We start from the raw sequence: 21,856 nt of genomic DNA on the forward strand, positions 1-21,856 counted from the left end.
ATGAATTCCGCTCAAAATTTGACAGTAATCAGCTGAAAGATACTACTTGTCAAAAAGTAATGTGACATGACACTGCCCTCTGACAGATTTTCTAAGAACTTATTGACTTGCCCTCGTATATAAAAATAATGGAACAGAAAACGCATGAACAAAAGAGAGCTCTAATACATCAACCGCTCAGCGAATAGATACCGCCGCAGTCATCGAATCAAAAAACGTCTTGCGAGAATATTATACTTTATATGTTAAACAAGAATTGTACGTTTACGTTACTCTGTGTGAAATTAACAACAAACAATATTGCTCGTTGATGATGCGTTTCACAGTAAAGAATTTGGATAAAGAATTTGGATTTCGAAACGTGCTTACTCGCAGTAACACATGGTGTACCAAGCATAAGATATAGCAGATATATGAACATTTCAATGTGTGTGATTCGAAGTTTGATGATTACATAAATTTTTCTACATATTATTGTACGGCTCATGGTGTTACTGAACGTACAGCGAAGCTCATCCACACATAGACGTTGTGAAACATATATTACATCAATATCATAAAATGTAATTATGAGATCTATACGTATATTAAAATAAAGTATATACACACACACATAAAGGCGAAATTGAAATAACTCTTAATGCGAAAATAATAATTTTCAATGATAACTTGGATATGTTGCTGGAAAATGTGAAATGGTGAACTTTAATTAGTGAGACTTATGACGACATTACTGATTTAGTCAGTTGGCTCACTACATACGCTGAAGATTTAATGGAATGCGAAACTTTTGAAAATTTGTAGTGGGGATCACTATTTAAAAAAAAAACTTATGATACATAAGTCTTATTACATCAGTCACTCTGTGGACCGCTCCTACTACATAGAGCAGATTGCTTTTATTATATCAGAGTATATACTACCTTCGAAAACATCTCACACTATGAATTATTACGTTCCAATTCAACAGGATGAGGCGTGTAAAAAACAGAAAGTTTATTCAATTTTTATAAAATTTTGATTATACATTTTATACGTTATTTATTTTTCTAAGGTTTATTTACATGTTTTCTATTTTCTATAACGCATCTTCTCATACATCTTCGAAACCTCGGTACATACTTTATATATTGATGAGGAGATATGTATTGACATTGAGAGTGTATAAGTTTTTGGACATCGAAATCGTTGTGGGACCTACGTCTCATGTAGAAATTGCGATCAGCGACAATCTAGGCAACCGCATAATCCTCTGCCTCATGCTATGTAAAAGGCGTCCATCGAGAGACGTACAGATATTGAGCGATTAATGCAGTCAACTGTCCCATCATTATTATCACCGATTCAAGATCTGAATGTAGAACTTGTTAAAGTATATGATTCAAAAAACGTAAAATTGTCATTGTATGATACATGCAACAATCATACTTTTCTTATTTGAGCTCGAACAATATGTCGAGCATGCGTCACTATAAATTAAGTGAATGTACGCACGGTGTTAGTGAAAAATTCAAATATTTTGTATCATTTTTAAGACAAAATTGTATTACTAGTAAACGCGATGCTTTTGTGCAAACACTTTGCACAAAATTTATGATAAAAATTCTATTATAGAATGTGAACTAGTGGTTTATGGTTTAAATTATATTGTACATGCTGCATTAAATATTAGATAAATAAATCAATATTAAAAAATGTACATATTTCTTTGAAAATTTATCTTTTTCCTAATCTCTTCATCATTCCTTCTTCATATTTTCGTGATAATAAATTACATGATAATAAGAAAGCACGTTCTGCTTATATATGTACCATTAAAATATTATTAAAATTGTGCTCGTATCATTCTATTGTAAAATCGCATCATAAAAATCGTAAAATAAATACCATATATTTTTAATAAAATCCCATGCGAGAGAATATATTTCAACAATTTATGACTATTATACGCCAAAATTGTATTAACAATAAATGTGATACATTAGAAGATTACGTGAAGTTTATGATGAAACTTCAATCATGGAATGTGAATTAGTCATGTGCGCTTCAGATGAAATTGTATACACTGTGTTATATTTAAAGTAAGAAATAAATTAATATTTTATAAAAAATGTATAATATGATACTTAAACATATTACTGATTTTTTAAAATTATTTTCAGTCTCCTTTCTCCCTGCTCTCTTCTCCTTTCTCTCTCTATTCAGCGGTTTAGAATTATATATATGATAAGAAAGTGCAATTTTTCCTCAAATAAGTTAATCAAATTATTAAAATAAAAATTGAATAATAAGAAATTATAATTCTAACCTCTATTTCTTTCTGAGTTTCCTCCACAATCCTAAAATATTGTTTTCGCTCCCTTCTATGACATCATCTGCTTGTACGTAATTTTGAAATCTGCACATTCCTGTTTCTCCTTATCGCGAGAGGGAAAGAATCTTCTTTTTTTATAATTATTTAAAGTTAATTAATAATATGATAGCTTCAGTAGTACAATTCTGTTCAGTAGTACAATAAGTGTTCGATAGCTACTCAATTATAATTTATAATGGTTTGATAATTAGGAACGCTCAGCTTGTATTACATTACATTACTAAAAATATTATTAGTTGCTAAATTAGAATCATTGCTAAGTCATATTATTAAAAAATCGTAAAATAAACACATTTATTTAATAAAATTGTGAGCAAGAAGAACGAGAACGTGGGAAAGAATATAACAAAAAGAAGAAAGAGTGCGAATACTATGAAAAGTATAGGACCACGATGGGTAGAAGAGAGAGCACGAATACTATGGCGAGTATAGGACTACAACGGATGGGACATATATCATTATGTGCACTAATTGGCAACGTCGAAATGCATCTCGATTTTTAAATTCTATATTATTATGCATACTATTTGGCAACGTCGCAATGTATCAAAATTACATTCATGATGTCATCACGAAATATGTCGTATTAACATGTCGAATGTCCATAAAAAAATCTTTTATTACACTAAAAAAACTGTCGAACATCGCTCGAATTTTTAATCTCTCGTTGGTTGAACAATTCCATATGCATTTCTGAAAAAATGTGATGGAGGGGACGAAACTTAGAAAGACTCGGGCAATGTTACTGCATCAGACGGACCGCTATTGTAACGATTTCCAAGCATATACGATTCCATGAGATTTTATGTTCCTATTCAAAATGAGGAGTTTTATAAACAGTAAGTTTTTATTTTATAAATTTTTTTTTATACTTTTCTCTACAATTTGTTTAACTTTTTTTTTCTTTTTTCTTAAATTTATGTATATATACATATATATATATTGCGGCTGCACTTACGAGCATCTTCTTGTAATAAATACCGTCATACACCTCATATATTGGGAAGAAGATTTTATGGAAATTGCAATTGGCGACACCTAAGCCAATTGTAATAACATAATCTTGCCTCGTGCGATGTGGCAGGCTTTCATCGAAACACACGCGGATATTGAGCGGTCGTGCCAATCAATCGCAAGTAGATATATTAGGCGGGTTCTAATCCTGGTCCTCTAAGGTGGCGAGAGGGATACTCGTTGGCGCGGAAGGGGGAGGGGGGGAAGGCGCGGAAAGATTCTGGCGCTATCGCTGTTTATAAACATAGAACCCCGATCAATTGATTAGATAAATATGATTAGATAAATATTTCGCTATGCGTTTCGTATTTTTTTCGTCATAAAAAAAGTTATATATATATATAACAATTCCATATACATTCCTGAAGAAATGTGATGGAGGGAGCGAAACTTAGAAAGAGCTCGCAATGTTACTGCATCAGTCGTTCAGACGAATCGCTACTGCAATGCTTTTCAAGCATGTACTATTCCATGAGATTTTACGTTCCTATTCAAGATAAAGAGTTTTGTAAACAGTAAATTTTTATTTTATACCTTTTCTCTACAATTTGTTTATCTGTTTTCCTTTTTCCTATATTTTATACACACACACACATACACACACACACACATATATATATAAATATATAAATTATATATATATGTATATATATATGTATATATATATATATGTATATATATACATATATATATATATATATATATATATTATATATATATATTACTTTTTTCTGCAGAGCATCTTCTTGTAATAAATCCCGTCATACATCTCATATATTGGGAAGAAAATTTACACTGACTCCTACAGTTTACATATATCTGGATGTCGGAATCGTTGTTGGGACCTGTGTTTTTTGTGGAAATTGCAATTGGCGACAATCAAGGTAATAACATAATCTTGCCTTGTGCAATGTGGCAGGCTTTCATCGAAAGACGCATGGATATTGAGCGGTTCGTGTATCAATCAATCGCACTTTCATCATTATCGGGCCAAGATCTAGTGATAGAAATCGTCAAAATGCGTGATGTGAATGTGATCAAATTGTGGTCAAACAGTGGCAACACTGCGCGAAACATGTCTGTATATGAAGCCGTCAACCGTGCTCTTCATGTTCGGACTCAAACATTGTGTCGAGAACATATACTCTGAGTTGTGTCAGTATACGCATATCAATGAAAAATTTAAATATTTTGTAACATCTTTAGGTGAAAAATTGTATCATCGATAAATGTGCTGTAGATTTTTTGCGCAAAATTTATAATAAAAAATCAAATATAAAGTGTGAGTTAATAATTTATGCTATAGATAATATTGTAAACAGTGTGAAAAGTAAATGTATATTTTATTGCTAATCGGAAGCAGGTGCTTAAAATTCAATTGAAAATTAATTAAATTAAATTAAATTAAATTAAGTTCCTTCTTATAAATATTGTAAGAACTGTATAATAAGAACTATATATTGTAAAATTACGTTATATATAAAAGTAAACGCATATTTAAATTATATATCTGGGTATGACATTATTTATTCTTTTCTTATTATTGTAGCGCTATCCATATTACGCACTAGCATCTTCTCGCTCAACGAGCGACAAACGGTCATAACCGTATAAAGCGTTTTCTCTATTTAAATCATTAAATAAAAAACGTGATAATAATAAATATATTTGCGTGCGAGAAGAACATACAACGGGAGCGACAACGCGGCGGGAAAGAAGACGAAACATAATAGGAAGAGAGATAGTAAATATATGCGATAAGTGTATGCAAGCCTTTGTTACCGGTGCATTTTTGAGGTGGACGGCGGCGGCGGGTGACGAAAAAAATACGAAACGTATAGCGAAATATTTATCTAATCATATTTATCTAATCAATTGACCGGGGTCCTATGTTTATGTAAACAGTGATGTCGGAGACCTTCCCGCTGCCCTCTCCCCCGCGCCTTCCCTCCGCGCGTATAAATACCCTCCGCGACCTGCGCTCCCCTCTAGTCCCATTGCTTAGAACCGACCTATTACCCCTACTCGCGTATATGATTGTATGCGGTATTCCGACGAATAGTCCGAAGTTCCTACCGCTCTATCGGAACAAATATAAGACTTCCGATCAGATGTACCGTTTTCAATGCGCATATTTCAAGAATCGAATCTCTTGTATATGGTTCTATGGAAATTTCAAAATTTCTACCGCTCTATTGGAACAAATATGAGACTTCCTATCAGACATATCCTTTTCAATGCGCATGTATTCCAAGAATCAAGTCTCGCGTATATGTCTCTATATATGGAAATTCCAACGTTTCTATGGCTTTGTCAGAACAATCTCAGATAGCCAAACGCAGTGTATTTGCTAGCATGTTGCCGAAAACCGTTGCAGCAACCAATTTCAACAAACTCAGGACATGGTGAGACAGCAGTGTGTCGCGTTGAAATCAATGGAATTCGAATTCTTGTCATTGATGGCAACATGTCAGGATGAAAGTCCTCGACGACAACTCATGTTATCAATTTGTCATTAGCGAATAATAGCATTCTCAACAAATCAACTTGAAGGCAACTTGTTATTATCAGCATTTACAACACATGATACATCATCCGCAGCAATAATAGCATGTTTACAATAATTACATGATGGCAACATGTACCAAATAATGAGTGTTACATGTGTATTTGCTGGCAATACACAGTGCGACAAATATGTTCCCGGACACGAACCACATCTCAGCAACCAGTGGCGATATCTGTGCGTTCAAACATGCATTTTAAAGGTTGAACATTTTGCTATCATCTGTCAAAGTTTCATTCATTTTGATTGACATATAACGAAGATATGACAGTTCATGTTAAACAAGATTTTGGTTGAGGTAGAAATTTTAATATGGAACAAAGAGCAGTGATTAAATTTAACGCAAAACTTGGTAAAAGTGAAGTCAGAAACATTCCAATCGATGCAACAAGTTTACGGCAGTCAATGTCTAGGTCGTACAGCTGTTTTTGAGTGGCATAAGCGTTTTTTGGAAGGTAGAGAGACCCTTGAAGATGACAAAATATCAGGACGGCCAATTTTGGTTCGAACACCCGAAATGATCGAAAAAGTATGTGATTTTGTTATAAACGATCGCAATGCATCACTAAAAATGATGGAGGAGGCTTTAAATATCAGTAGAGAAACGATTCGAACCATATTACATGAAGATTTGGATAAAACGAAGGTTTGTGCGAAGTTTGTTCTACACACATTAAGAAGCGATCAAAAATCAGCGAAAATCAATTATTCCAGAGACATTGTTGCAGCCGCAGAAAATAATCCAAACTTCCTAAAATCAATTGTTACGGGTGATGAAACATGGTGCTTTCAATATGATATTCAGAAACTAAGCGTCAAAGTGCGGAATGGAAATCAAAAAATTTACTACAAGCAAAAAAAGTATGAAAAGTTCCATCAAAAATCAAGACAATGCTCATCACATTTTTTGATAGCAAAGGTATTATCCGCAAAGAGTTTGTTCCAATTGGCCAAACAATTACTGGTGCATATTATCTCGAAGTTTTAAAGCGATTGATGGGCAGAATTCATTCGCCCCGAATATCGTGATCCAGAAGATTGGTCTTTTGTTGCATGATAATGCACCGAGTCACACTTCATTGATTGTCCGTCAATGTTTGGCTCGAAATCGTGTCTCTGTCTTAAACCATCCACCGTATTCACCTGATTTGGCCCCCTGAGACTTCTCATTATTCCCAAAATTGAAATTGAAATTGAAAGGACGCTTTTTTGATGACATTCCGACCATCCAATCAGCTTCTACACAGGCACTAGAGGTAATTCTGCAAACTGAGCTAGAACATGCATTTGAATCACTATTGAATCGCTGTAACAAGTGTATTGAAGCCAGAGGAGAATATTTTGATAAAACCAAAAAATATGCATATTGTTGTTTCAATTATGATTTTCAGGCCCTATCCGGGAACATATTTGTCGCACTGTGTACGTCAACAAAACGTGCTATTTAAGCACATAATATGCACGTAAATAATATTAATTTCGAAATAATACCTACATATATATATTTAATAATTAATAGAGAATAATATTGTAAAATTAGCATTTTTGAAACAACTTTAGTCCAGAAATATTTCTACACATAATGGCAATAAAACTGTCACAGTAATTTTTAAACAAGTTATTCTAAATAACTATAATATAACATAAATATTTATCTGACATACAACAATAATTACATAATATATATATTGAAATTTTGCGAAAAATATAATATTTCTCATGAGTTACCGTTTCAAGAATAAGTTTATATATCATTCTCTACTAATTATTAAATATAATGTTTAGGCATAGTTTCGAAACAATCAAAATATTATATGTTAACGCCTAATAAAATAATTAAAACTGTTGCAAAATTCACTGCTAGCGTTAAAAATCTTTACTCTTTACATGCATTATACATTTTCTCTGATTATAAATTTTGAAACAGAGACTACATATATTTAATGCATATTATTTTCTAATAAATGAGTAAACAATTATGTCATAATAACAGTTTATTTATTATAATTTGAAATCCATAAAAATAAATCAGATTAGGTAATAGAAATTTCATTTAATTAGATGACAGGAAAATATTGCCTTAGCTGGGATTCTATGCAGTGAGATCTGAGTGCGAATTTCGAATCACGGATGATGTAACATTTTTCGCGATAAAATTATTAGCAGTTTTCCAAATATCATACACATTATATACCTACATGACATATACAATTAACTAATATATTGTTTTAATTTATATCTTATGAAAATTGTGATTCAATATTTGTGAACTTCTTTGTTTCTCGTTGAGCGTATTGATTACTGCATTTCTATCAATCTGCAAGTAATTTATACTTTTTATACTTATATAATACAACTATGTATTATATTCTACGATTTCGCTGAAGATGACTTCAAAGCCGAAACGTTCGATACAATAAATGAAGACAACACTTGAGTATTATTTGCATCTCCTAACTCTTCGTTCTTACATCAGCGTTAAACTTTCATTAGCCTTGTTCTGAATTTTTAATTATTGTTTTTAAGAGTCCTTATTTATATATTTATATATTTATGTAATTGTTTAATATATTGAATGTAGGCCAGTATTTAATGAATTGACATTCAATATTACTTATATTGACAAAATTGATGTACAATATTACTCATATAGCCTTAAGACGCCTTCAAATGATATGACTAATGTATACTAATGTATATTCCATTCCCTGATTGATTGTTAGTTATCCAACTAATCATATTCAATCGCTCGACAAGCATGTCTAGCCGTTTTGCCGTCTTGAACTCATCCAATTTTTTAATGATCACCATCATCTGCTTCATTCACGTTACGTGCGTCCTATAGTTCACTAAGTAAATGATCGTCAGCCTGGTATCGCAATCGCTGACGTCATCCTCTTTCCCTTATATTTATTCTTCTCGTCATGTTTCGATTTCTTTGCTTTCCAAAACGTACTATTTCCGCAACCTCATGAAAAAATTCATCCCTTAATGGTTTTTGGAAATGTATATTCAGACATACAGCATATATAAATTATATAGATTATACATTGATTCAATTCAAAATTGTTCTGATTAAAATAAATCGTACATATTTTAGATATAGAAAGAAATTATTATACAGAATGTTTGATAATTCTGCAGCAAGCTTGTGGGCAGATAGACCGAACTAAACTGAGACAGAAAGTCCTCTACTATTTTATAATTTTCACAATAGTTAATGAGATATTAATTATTAAAAATTGCCGAATATTGGTTTTCAATAATTTTTTACTCAAATACTATCAACTTTACAGAAAAACATAGCAAGTGACAAAAATTGTTCATTATATCCTATATATCAAACAAAGTCTTAAGCAGAGTTGATAAAAATTAATGTTTCTTTTTTTTAAGAATAAAACATATTGTTTTTTCTTAAATATCTTTTTAATACTTCAAATATGCTTTGAACAATATTATAAAAAAAAAACATATTTAAAACATATTAAAAACATCAATTAAGCATGTTTTAAACTGTTTAAAACACATTTAAAACAGTTTTTTACCAACCCTGATCTTAGGGTTCCTATAAACGAACAATTTTATAGCGCCAAAATCAAAAGCGTCGACCCGTTCATTCGGAGTTATTCTGTGTCGCTACAGAAATGTGGCCCATATGAACATATTCGACTCAGAATAGCTCTGTATGAACAGGTCGGCGATTATGGCACTACGAAGTCGCTCGTTTGTAGAAGCCCATAGAAAAGGAAAAAAAGGAAGCAAAAAATTTTAAGGATTATTATTCTTAATTATCTGTGTATATACGTGCGTGTGTGCGTGTTTATCATCAAAAATAATTAATTTGTCATAAACTTCCAGCAAAATTTCATAAAAATACGTTTAATAATGTACAACTCTTAACATGCAATATATTTATATAAATATATTGCATAAATAACTAACCATATATTACTTTTATTATTGCTATTTCATACAACCAGAGATTTCATTCCTCCCAAGCCAAATAATGTTTGTTCAAGAGTAAAAGAAAGAGAGAGAGAGAGAGAGAGAGAGAGAGAGAGAGAGAGAGAGAGTTTGAGCGGGAAAAACGTTTTCGAGCGGAAATTCAATCAACGCAAATGTTCACGTAACAGATCACAATTTTTTATTTAAACAATTCACAGAGTTGATTGATGATTTCACAAAAATGTGTAATAAATTTTTAAGATGATGAGTTTAATACAATACAGCACAAATAAATGCGAATGGAAATTAACGTTTCTTTCTTACAAGTGAACACCTTTTCGGATCTCTGTAATGAGTCAAACGCGGCGGTTTTTTTTTGGCGGAGCGTCTCAGAAGCGATTGATCTCGATTACGGAGACTAAGGGCTTCATCGCTCGATTCGGTCTTTTATCGATGATCTTGATCAAACAAAGGCTTTTTTCATCAATCGCCTATGAGAGTTCCCAAAAATATGAATTTTGGAAGTGACCTTGTGATTCGGGCCGCAATTGGCAATTTTTAACGATGATGGCCAAACGGCACGTTATTATTGTCATGCGCGCTCGTAAAATCAGCGACTATGATTGGAGCAAATTACGCATTTCGCGTCACGTGAGCGTGCGTACGCTGTGATCAATCAGAATTGTAATTGCCGTTTTTAACAATCGGTTTTTTGTGTATGTACAACATTGATTAGCGGTTTTGATTAAAATCTTGACTTTAACAAAGAAAAATGATCGTCAAGTTCATATGGAAGTTTCTAGAACAATTTTAAATAATATACGAGTAGAGTTTCTAAACTACATGCCGTACATACATTAATTTCATAAAATCGACTTTACGGATGCTAATCTCGAATAATCTTGAATAGTTTTATCTGTCATCGTTTCATGCAATATTTGATTCCATCATACAAGGTAAAGCTACCTAAAAAATGTAGATAATGGATCTGTAACAAAATTAAATTAACTTTATTTCTAATATTAATTTAATATTAAACAAAGAATTTCTTGGATCGTACATGTGAACACATAAGAAAAAAGAGAAGAAAGTCTTCACCGGTTAAATTGATTCTTAAATGTTTAAATAATTCTATGTAAATTTACATACAACTTACGTAGTCATTTAAATTATATTTTAAATTAATTTCTTGGTTTTGAAACGTAAACTGATTAAATTACAGTAATAACACAAACTAATTTGCTTAGCAATTTACTAATTGCTCATAGGTATCTTATAAAGATCTTAATAATACTGGAAAACATATTAAAATTTATTAATAATTGTATTGCGTAAAATATTACCTCGCATTATTGAGATCTTTGTAAATTGCTTATTAAATTAGTAAATTGCTAAGCAATTTAATTTATAATATTACTATTATATTATAATTCAATCGATTTGCGTTTCAAAATTGAAAAATTAATTCGGCACGCAATTTAAATGACTATATGTAAGTAGTATAATATATAAATTCATATAGAATTACTTAAGCACTTAAGATCGAGTTTGATCGTTAAAAGCTTTCGTTCCTTTCTTGTTGTATGTTTCACATGTATAATCCTAAAAATTCTTTGTTTTTAATATTTATATATATATATATATATATATATATATATATATATATAAAATTATTATTATTATTTTATATATATATCATCTGAAATTAGACGTTTCCATATATTGATCATTGAGAAAAATATTACTAAGGTCTCGACGGTTTAAAGGCTTAGGATAGTCATACGGAATTAGTGATGGATATCAAGATGCTTTGAATTAGTTCGAATATACAATGAAAAATTCGGATTAATTCGAATACGATTTGAAATTGTAATCTTAAAAGTCTCTTGAAGATTTTGAATATCTTGAAAAGTCTTGAATGTCTTGAAAAATTCTAAATATTTTAATAAATTTTAAAGAGAATAAAATTTTAAAAAGTAATTTTAGTTTCTTTGTAGAGAGTAAAAAATATTATTGGGAGTACAAATTAGTTCGGTCTGTTTTTTTGTGTTCAAAATTTCAAAACAAAATGAATGAACCGATTAATTGAAGTATTGTCCATCGCTGGCTACTACTTTTTCCTATCTCTCAGGCAATTTTCGAATTCCATCTCGAAAAAATGACTCGACTTTGGAGGCGATTCAATTTTGGAGCCAATTTTCGATTTCTGCGAAAGAAGTGAACCGGTGACTTGCCAAATGTTTTCTTCAGAACAACCAGTAATCAGAAGGAGCAATGTCCGAAGAATATGGCGGATGCGGTAAAATATCTCATTTGAGTGTTTCCAAATATTTTTTTACAACTTTTGCGACATGAGGCCGAGCGTTGTCATGAAGAAAAATAACTTTATCATGTCTTTGCTCGTATTCCGTCCGTTTTTCTCGCAATGCACAGCTCAAACGAATCAATTGTAGCCGATACCGATCGCCCGTAATGAAATCGCCAGGTTTCAACAGCTCATAGTAAACAACACCCTTTTGGTCTCACCAGATACAGAGCATGATCTTCGAAACATGAATGTTCGGCTTTGGTGTTGATATTGAGGTCGATGGCAACGATTGACCGGGCTTAGCGTAGTATTTTTTCTTCTTGGGGTTGTCGTAGAATATCCGCTTCTCATCTCCAGTTACAATCCGATGCAAAAAACCTTTTCTTTGTTGTCTTTGAATCAGCTGTTCGCAAGTGAAAAATCGCCTTTCAACGTCTCTCGGTTTCAGTTCATAAGGCACCCAATTTCCTTGTTTTTCAATTATTCCCATGGCTCTCAATCGTGCAGAAACGGCTTGTTGAGTTACTCCCAATGATTCTGCAAGCTCCTCTTGCGTTTGACTCTGATCTTCTTCGAGTAATGCCTCTAATTCTTTGTCTTCGAATTTTTTTGGCTGTCCAGAGCGAGGCTTGTCTTCAACGCTGAAATCTCCATCCTTGAAACGTCGAAACCATTCCCTACATAATTTATCAGTTGGAGCAGTATCACCATAAACTTCGACAAGCATTCGATGGGCTTCAGCTGCACTTTTCTTCCAATTAAAGCAGAAAATTAGAATCTTCCGCAAATGCTGCTTGGTTAACACAAAATTCGACATTTCAAACACAGTAAAAATTTCATTTTTGTATGAAACTCAAAGCGATATAAACTGAATATTATTAGCAGATGTCTAACCTCTCTGAAAACGCCAAAATCAACTGTTATTTTTTTTTTACTTTTGAGCCCTCCTCAGAGACAACACAAACTAACATAAATAAATTATAAATAAAAATTATCCTGTCATGGTGAGCTCCCTTCGAGAATTTAAATGCCAGAATTAAACCCAAAAAGAATAAAAGAAAATGTTTGAGATCGGTAATTCGAAAAAAAGGTAAGAATTCCTTCGGTCGACCGACAGTAATTGTTATTGAACGCACGCACAAGGTGAGCTCGTGATTTCATCTCGAGCCTGACATTAAGCCTCGTCAAAGTCAGGGATTCATTGTTCTTTAGTCTTTTCAAAACAATTCGGTTCACGCAAACAGGCACCGGCAACGGACCATCGAAAGTTCTAGAACAATTCAATTCGCGCACGCGAGCGCCGCGCTCCGACGAATACGTCACGCGCACCAATCCCGCGTACGGATCTTCTGTCGCGCATGACTGTTACGTTGAACGTCGCTAGGAAAGAATCGAAAGCGCCAATCAATTTTGTACAACCAATGCCACGTGATAATTACGATTGTGGCAAAATTTAATTGGATTTCTCCCAAGAAGAAAGCCCGGACCGAAAGCAATAAATGCTTCGATCTCGCCAGCCCGCGGCGGCAGATTGCTTAAATAGTTTACACCGCTTATACCGTTTACACCGCTTAGAGTTCTTAGACTTCTTAGAGTTCTTACTTCTAAAAGTTCTTCGAGTTCTTAGAATCATAGTCTCGCTACTATACCGCTTCGTAAAATCGCCGTGCTAACCGCTTAGTGGAATCGCGATAAAACGAATCTTTCCGAGAAAATCGCCGAAATTTCCCATCACCGCGATTCCAAATACAATTTTGGAAAGGGTGACCACATTTGATATTTTGTTAATCTAATATTTAATTAATTATATTTTTTGACTCTGTAACTGATTATATTAAAGAAAATTCTTTTGTTAAATTAAAAGAAACGGAGTTCTCTTTACTGTCGTGCATCATATCAACCTTGTGCCGTTCTCTCACTCGAATCTTTCCGCGCGGTGCGCTCTCGCACAAAAAAGAAAAAAGAAAAATAAACGAAAATAAGAAAATGATGGAAGTATTGGAATATGAAATAGAGAATATGAAAAACTAATTTATCAAATCTTTAAGATTATTATTAATTATCCTGAAAATAAGGCTCACCCTGATCACAAATCACAAACTATATCGCAAACATTACTGTTGAATTATTCAAAATGTTGAGATAGTTAGAGAAATACAGATTGATTCTCAGCCCTTCTTCCACTGATTCCTTCTCCTTCATTTACCTCACAAAGGAATGGTTCGTGAATCTATCAATCATTTCCACACCTCCTAATATACATAACTTTTATATTTGGGAGATAACTTCACCTTACCTTTGAACAATAGATTGGATTTAACAATCGATCTTATTAAGTGTATTGAAAGTAATATTTACAAATTGCCTATTGATGAGCAGATCTCGAACCACTCATTTTCTGTACTAAATAACTTAGCTTCTTGTTCCGTACATTGTACGGAGATGGAGTTTGTCACAGCTAGCGGAAGACACTAGGATCTTTTTAAAGGATATGAAAAACAGGATTATTTTTACTCGTGCGGATAAGGAGAATGATAGTAGCATTGGATAGACAGGTGTACATTTCTAGGGTAAATAAGATGCTTCAAGATGTAAATACTTTGGTAATTGAAAGGAATCTAACAAGGAAGATGGTAACGGGCTTATGCGCTTTATGCATTAGTTAGTTGGAAAGAAAAAAGTATATAGTTAATTCCACATATAAAAGTTTGTTAAGTCGTACGAGAGTAAGTCAATAAGTTTTTAGAAAAACATAATAAAACATCCTCCACCACCAAAAAACTCCCATCTCAACAAGTAGCGTAACATAAAAAGGAAGGACCTGGAGGAACAGCTCAGTATCAGGCTGCTCCTCGCCCTGATGAAGTGGACTGCAAGGCCCACGAAACGTTGGCACATCAAGAATGGACCAAGACATGGAGAAAACCCGCGAAGCACAAATTAGTTATATAGAAAGCACCCATGGAAGCATCAAGAAGATAATAAAACATATTTTTTTTATTCATTTTTATTTCTCAACATAGTCTCCTTTCAGCTGGATACACTTGATCCAACGATTCTCCACTTGAACTTTTTCAAGCTGTCCGAATAATATGATTTGTCCAACCTTTCAAAATAAGTAATAATCTCTGTTTCGGCGATGAGCTGCTCTCTGGTGGAGAATTTCTTTCCTCCGAACTATTTCTTCAGGTTTGGAAACAGGAAATAGTCACAGGAGATAAATCTGGCGAATATGCTGGATAGGGAAGCAATTCGTAGCGGAATTCGTTGAATTTGGCCATCAGTGGCCGGGCACGTGTGAACCCGTGCATTGTCTTGATAAAAGAGTACTTTTTTCTTCGCCAAATGGGGACGTTTTTTCTTCAAAATGTTGTTGAAAACAGTCCAATAAGGCTGCGTAGTAATCGCCATTGATTGTTTGCTTCGACGGAAGATAATCGATATGAATTATATCGCGTGCATCCCTAAAAACTGTGGCCATCACCTTTCCGGTCTCACCGGTCGACGGTCTTTGCCTTCTTCGGAGCTGGTTCACTCGGTGAAGTCCATTGTTTTGACTGTTCCTTCATCTCGGGTGTGAAGTAATGGATCCATGTTTTATCCACAGTAATGAATCGAGAAATTCATCTGGATTGAAACATCTCCAAACATTGTTTTGAAATTGTCACACGATTGCGCTTATGGTCCACAGTAAGCAAACGCAGCACTCATCTTGCCGATAGCTTTTTCATACCCAATTATTCGTACAAAATTGAAATCCACCACCATGTAATATACCTGTGGCCTCAACAAGCGCACTTTCACTCATCAAAACAATATCATGGACTTTATCGATGATTTCTGGCATAGCAGTCTCAATTGGACGTCTCGACCGAAGTGCATCACATATGGATGTACGACTACGTTTAAATTCATTCACCCAATTATACAATCGCAATAAGTATGCAATCGCAAACGATAGTGCAGATGTGCTATGAACATTATCCAACTCGGCTTTGATTTCTTTCGGCATTAAACCTTTCATATGTAGATGTTTGATCATTGCGAAATTCGTTTTTTTCCATTTTGCAAAAAATACAAAGGTTGTTCGCTTTAATCGTCTACAGAAATGAAATCACGCGATGAATTCCGCTCAAAATTTGACAGCTGAAAGATGCTATTTGTCAAAAAGTAATGTGACATGACACTGCAAGTGCCCTCTGACAGATTTTCTAAGAACTTATTGACTTGCCCTCGTAATGATAGGATACTTCCAAGAGCCTAAGCTCTTCCGAAGATATACATAAGCAGGACTGCCTCTTTCGTATAATAATTTTTTGATAAATAGCCCTTTGTATTTGTTAGCAGTGTTTCTTCATAATATTATTATAAAAACAATTCCTAAGGCAGATAGTCATATCGAAAATAGTTTTAAACTTGTTAAGGAACTTGATGGTAGAGAGAGACGTTTGAGTGATGAATTTCAATTAATGTCACTGGATGTTGTGAACCTCTTTACTAATGTCCCCATTGACTATGCGATGGACTGTATTAAAGACCATTTATTTCTAGAGATTGTTGTTTATCGGAAGAGGAATTCATCAAAGCGGTTTAGTTTGTTTTAGATTCTATTTCTACTTTTTTTATTTTCGATAATGTTATATATAGGCAGAATTACGGGACTCCTATGGGTTCTCCATTATCTCCCGTCGCAGATCTAATTATGCGAAAGCTGGGGTTAGAGATTTGTCTTTGATTCGGTTTCCGTTGCCCTTTTACTGTAGGTTTGTTGATGACATATTATTGGCAGCACCTGCGTCTTCAGTTAGTTCCATTCTTGATATTTTTGATTCTCAGCATTCTAGGTTTCAGTTTACTATGGAGGTAGGGGATGATAGATTGAATTTTTTGGATGTTATAGTGATTAGAGATAAAGAGTTAATAGAGTTCAATTGGTATCACAGCCGACTTTTTCGGGTAGATATTTAAATTTTTGGTCACAGCATCCGATTTCTCAAAAAATAGATACAATCATGGGATTAGTTGATAGGATAGTTTCGCTTTCAAATCCTAAATTTCATCTTGATAATTTGTATTTCATTATTAAAATATTGTTAGAGAATGATTATCCATTGAACTTTATATTTGAGAATATTAACAATCGCTTGAAGAAAATTATTATGACTAGTAATAAGAAGAGTGTTGTTAATGATAATACCATGAAACAGTGCAGCCTTCGTGATTCACTATTTCTTTCGTTCATGGTATTACTGAGAAGTTAAGCAGATTGAATAGCGAGCGTATGAGGGTATCGTTTTATAGTACTAATAAATTGCGAGAATTCACTCATAGGGTGCATAAGGACCCTTTACCATGTGACAAGAAGTCGAACGTTGTTTATAAGATCTCGTGTAAGAGTTGCGATGCAAGAACAGACGTATAGACAGCTGAGGTAAAGAATCACGGAGCATAAGAATCATCTGATGGAACACCTCTACTCATAATAGAGTATCGGTTAAGAGGGCCATGATTTCGATTGGGACAACGTTACAATACTGGACGAGGATCCTCACTACAGGAAGAGATTGATTTCGGAGATGATATTCATCAGAAGATAGACGCACGGATTCAACTTGCAGATAGATACGAAGTGGCTTCTCAAGGCCTACCTCCCGATCATAGATAAGCTATAAAGGCTAGAGTTGTTGTCACGTCTAGTCAGTCAGTATCGTTCGTATGCAGTAATGAGTCTTTCTGGCGTGATTTTTTATTACTTTCCAACTTTTATTTTCATAGAATTGATTAGTATTTTAATGTTAAATTTTTCCATTTGTAACCTTGAATAATACTAGCTAAAACTAAAAGTGACTCACTGTTTCTGATACTAACTGGCCAAAATATTAAGAATCGATTTTTGAATAATTCATAGTAATGTTTGCGATATAGTTTGTGATTTGTGATTAGGGTGAGCGTCCTTATTTTCGGGATAATTAATTATAATTTTAAAGTTTTTTGATAAATTAGTTTTTCATATTCTCTATTCTGATATTTCTATCATTTCCTTATTTTTGTTCATTTTTCTTTTTTCTTTTTCTTCACTCTTTTTGAGTTTAAATTCTCGAGGTAGAGGAATTTACCATGACAGTATAAATTTTATTTATAATTTATTTATGTTAGTTTGTGTTAATTTATTTATGTTAGTTTGTGTAAATTTTTTTTTAATTAAAGAAATCGAATTATATCAAGGCTTATCAAGATCTATCAAGGCTTTCAAAATCTATCAAGACTTTTAAGATTTATCAAGACTTTCAAGTCCTATCAGGACCATCAAGTTCTATCAAGACTTTAAGAGTGTATATACATCTTTGAATAATATTCTAAATGTTTCAAAGCAAATCAATGACTAAATTGATTGAAATTTCCCAAGAGATATGATTGAATACTCATCACTACATGGGATGCTAGAGATTCACGTTTGATCCTCGGCTGAGATAGTATTTTTCGCAATAAAATTATTTACAGATTAATTCAATATTCACCCAATTATTATTTATATTATTTCATTATTTATCAAAGTTTTTGAAAAACTTACGACATTATCGTACTGTTCCTGCGATGTAGGGGTACAAATAAGTTCGTGCGGTTTTTTCTCGAAATTTGGGGCTTTATTGTTGAAAAACCGGTTACAATGTAATCAGAGTCACTTCCAATGATAATGCAAGCTCTTCTTGCGTTTGACATGGATCTTCATCGAGTAATGCCTCTAATTCTGCGTGTTCGAGATCGGTACTTCGAAAGAAAAGCAAGAATTCTGTCAGTCGACCGACATTAATTGTCATTGAACGCATGCACAAATTGAGCTCGTGATTTCATCTCAAACATGATTTTAATCTTCGTTAAAATCATCAAATTCGTCGTTCTTTGTTCCTTTTAAAAACAATTCGTTACACGCAAACAAGTTGTCGTTACCGGCAACGGACAATCGAAGGTTCTAGAACAATTCAATTCGCGCACGCGAGCGCCGCGCTCCGACGAATACGTCACGCGCTGTCACCAATCCCACGCACGGATTTTCTGCCGCGCATGACTGTTACGTTGAACGTCGCTAGAAACGAATCCAAAGCGCCAATCAATTTTGTACACCTAATGCCACGTAATAATCACGATTGTGGAAAAATTTTATTGGATTTTTCCCAAAAGGGAAAGCTCAGATCGAAAGCAATAAATGCTTCGATCTCGCCGTCCTCCTTCTTACTTCCAAAAAGTTCTTAGAGTTCTTAGAGTCATAGTCGCGCTTCGTAAAATCGCCGTGCTAACCGTTTAGTGAAATCGCTATAAACCGAATCTTTCGAGAAGCTTCGAGGGAAATCGCCGAGATTTTCCATCACCGCGATTCCAAGCTCAATTTGGAAAAGGTGACCGCATTTAATATTCTGTTAATCTGATCTTTAATTAATTATATCTTTTGACTTTGTAACTGAATACATTAAAGAAATTCTTTTGTTAAATTAAATGAAACGGAGTTCTCTTCACTGTCGTGCATCATATCAACCTTGTGCCGTTTTCTCACTCGAATCTGTCCGCGCGGTGCGCTCTCGCACACTGCGTCTTCAAACTTTCTTGGACATCCGGCACGCTCTTGGTCTTCCAAGTCAAAGTCACCACTCTTAAACCGTGCAAACTACTTCTGACACGTTCGCTCAGATAGAGCATGGTCACCATAAACTTCCACTAAAATACGATGACTTTCGGCAGCACTTTTCTTCATATTGAAGTAATGCAGTAAAACTCCCCGCAAAAACACTTTATTTGGTACAAAGTTCGACATATTTGACGAAGTAAAAATATTGTTGTTTACAATTCGAACAAATGACACATACTGAACTTAATACCTACTAATGACAGCTATCCAACGCATACTTAGAAATACGGAACGGTGGAATGAAACAGTAGTTACGCCATCTCTTTCAAAACCGCACGAACTTATTTGTACCCCTAATATTATTAAAATCATTTACTTCTTGCACTGATTTGAATGGAAATGAAGGTGGCTTTGGAGGTATAATATTGGACCATTTATGTATAATTTATGGACGTAATATGTATAATTTATTATTAGTAATTCTGTAAATATACAAGGTTATTATTTTACACAATTTTATTATGTAAACGCTTGCAACACTTTTCTTCAATGGGTTTCGGAAATCAGCCTTACTCATGCAGCGATTGAACATAAATGGTTAAACAATATTAAGAATCTTTATTTTAAATCGCATATGTGAGAAACACAATCAATATTAACTCTATGAGAAGAAAATAAACAATTTTTGTCTATTGCAGTTTTTCTGTAAAATTAATAGTATTTGAGTAAAAAATTATTGAAGACCAATTTTCGGCAATTTTTAGTAACTAATATCTCATTAATTATTGCGAAAATCATTATAGTACCTGAATCTAATTGTATAAACAGCTGCAGTTATATTATGATCCATCCTCCGGATGGAAAAGTTGCAAAATAACGCTTTTAATCTCTGGTAATGATCTAACTTTCCCCTTTTTGTAGTATTGTTTTTGATTTCCTTTGCTTATCAATTCATTATATCTCTCATTATTTATTACTTTAGGTAGCAACTCATAACTATTGCCAGGAATTATAGTACGTAGTTTCCTACTCATTAATATTTGCGAGGGTGAAAAATTCTCTAATATAGGCATATTTCTATAATATAATAATATTAAATAAATGTCCTTTCTATCCTCCAGTACTTTTTTAAATATTTTTTTAGCTGTTTGTATGGCTTGTTCAGCCATCCCGTTTGACTGTGCATACATAGATAAGGTACGGACATGAACTGCCGCTTTCTTGTAAAAAACTTTTTGTAAAACACCTATTGTAAAACACCTATGCCGAAAATTGTGATCCCTCATCACTTATTACTGTTAGAAGTATCCCATGTCTCGCAAACATTTCCTTAAGAATATTAACTATGTCACTACTGCTTGTGTCGCCTTCCAAATTCTCTATTTAAATATATTTAGAATAATAATCAATAACGAGTATTTTTCTCCTTGCAGTTCGAATAAATCACAGCTTACTTTACTTCATGGCAGCATTTTTATTTCATGTAGTATTAATTCCTCTGCGGTTTGTGATTTTACATACTTTACATAAATGACATGATTCTATCATCTTATTTCATTGCTCATCGTGGACCAAAATATTGATTCTTTAGTGAGAGACAAGTACTTTTTTACACTTAAATGATTATAATATATTTTGCTTAACATTTCTTTTCTTAATTTACATGATATTACTAAACTATTGTCTTTAAAAATAAGACCTTCATTTACTGTTAACTCATTTTTATAGCATACGGTTTTACAGTGTCTTTTATTAGGTGTTGGAATTAATTCGTAGCGTTTTACAAGTGATGGGAAGTACTTTCATTAATGTATTTTTTAATGCTCATGTGAAATAAATAACATTCTTTCATTAAAAAACGCTACGAATTAATTCCAACACCTAATAGTTTCCTGTGATTTTTCGGCAATCATTCAGGATAATTTCTTTTAAGTCCAATAACTCTTTGTCCTTTCGTTTCGTTAGTGATTTCTTGCAATTTTTCTTTAGTGACATTTTGTTCTGACATTACTAAACATACTTGTGTTT

The 21,856-nt window shown here is 33.3% G+C and overlaps 1 pseudogene; it reads left to right on the top strand.

Annotated features, from left to right (window-relative positions):
- The first annotated feature begins 3,163 nt into the window (after positions 1-3,163).
- LOC147909478 (uncharacterized) lies at positions 3,164-5,002 on the top strand (annotated as a pseudogene).
- The last annotated feature ends 16,854 nt before the right edge of the window (positions 5,003-21,856 follow it).

The sequence above is a fragment of the Acromyrmex echinatior genome, chromosome 6, assembly GCF_024713525.1.
Source record: "Acromyrmex echinatior isolate Ae372 chromosome 6, ASM2471352v2, whole genome shotgun sequence".
In the NCBI taxonomy this organism is placed as follows: Eukaryota; Metazoa; Arthropoda; class Insecta; order Hymenoptera; family Formicidae; genus Acromyrmex; species Acromyrmex echinatior.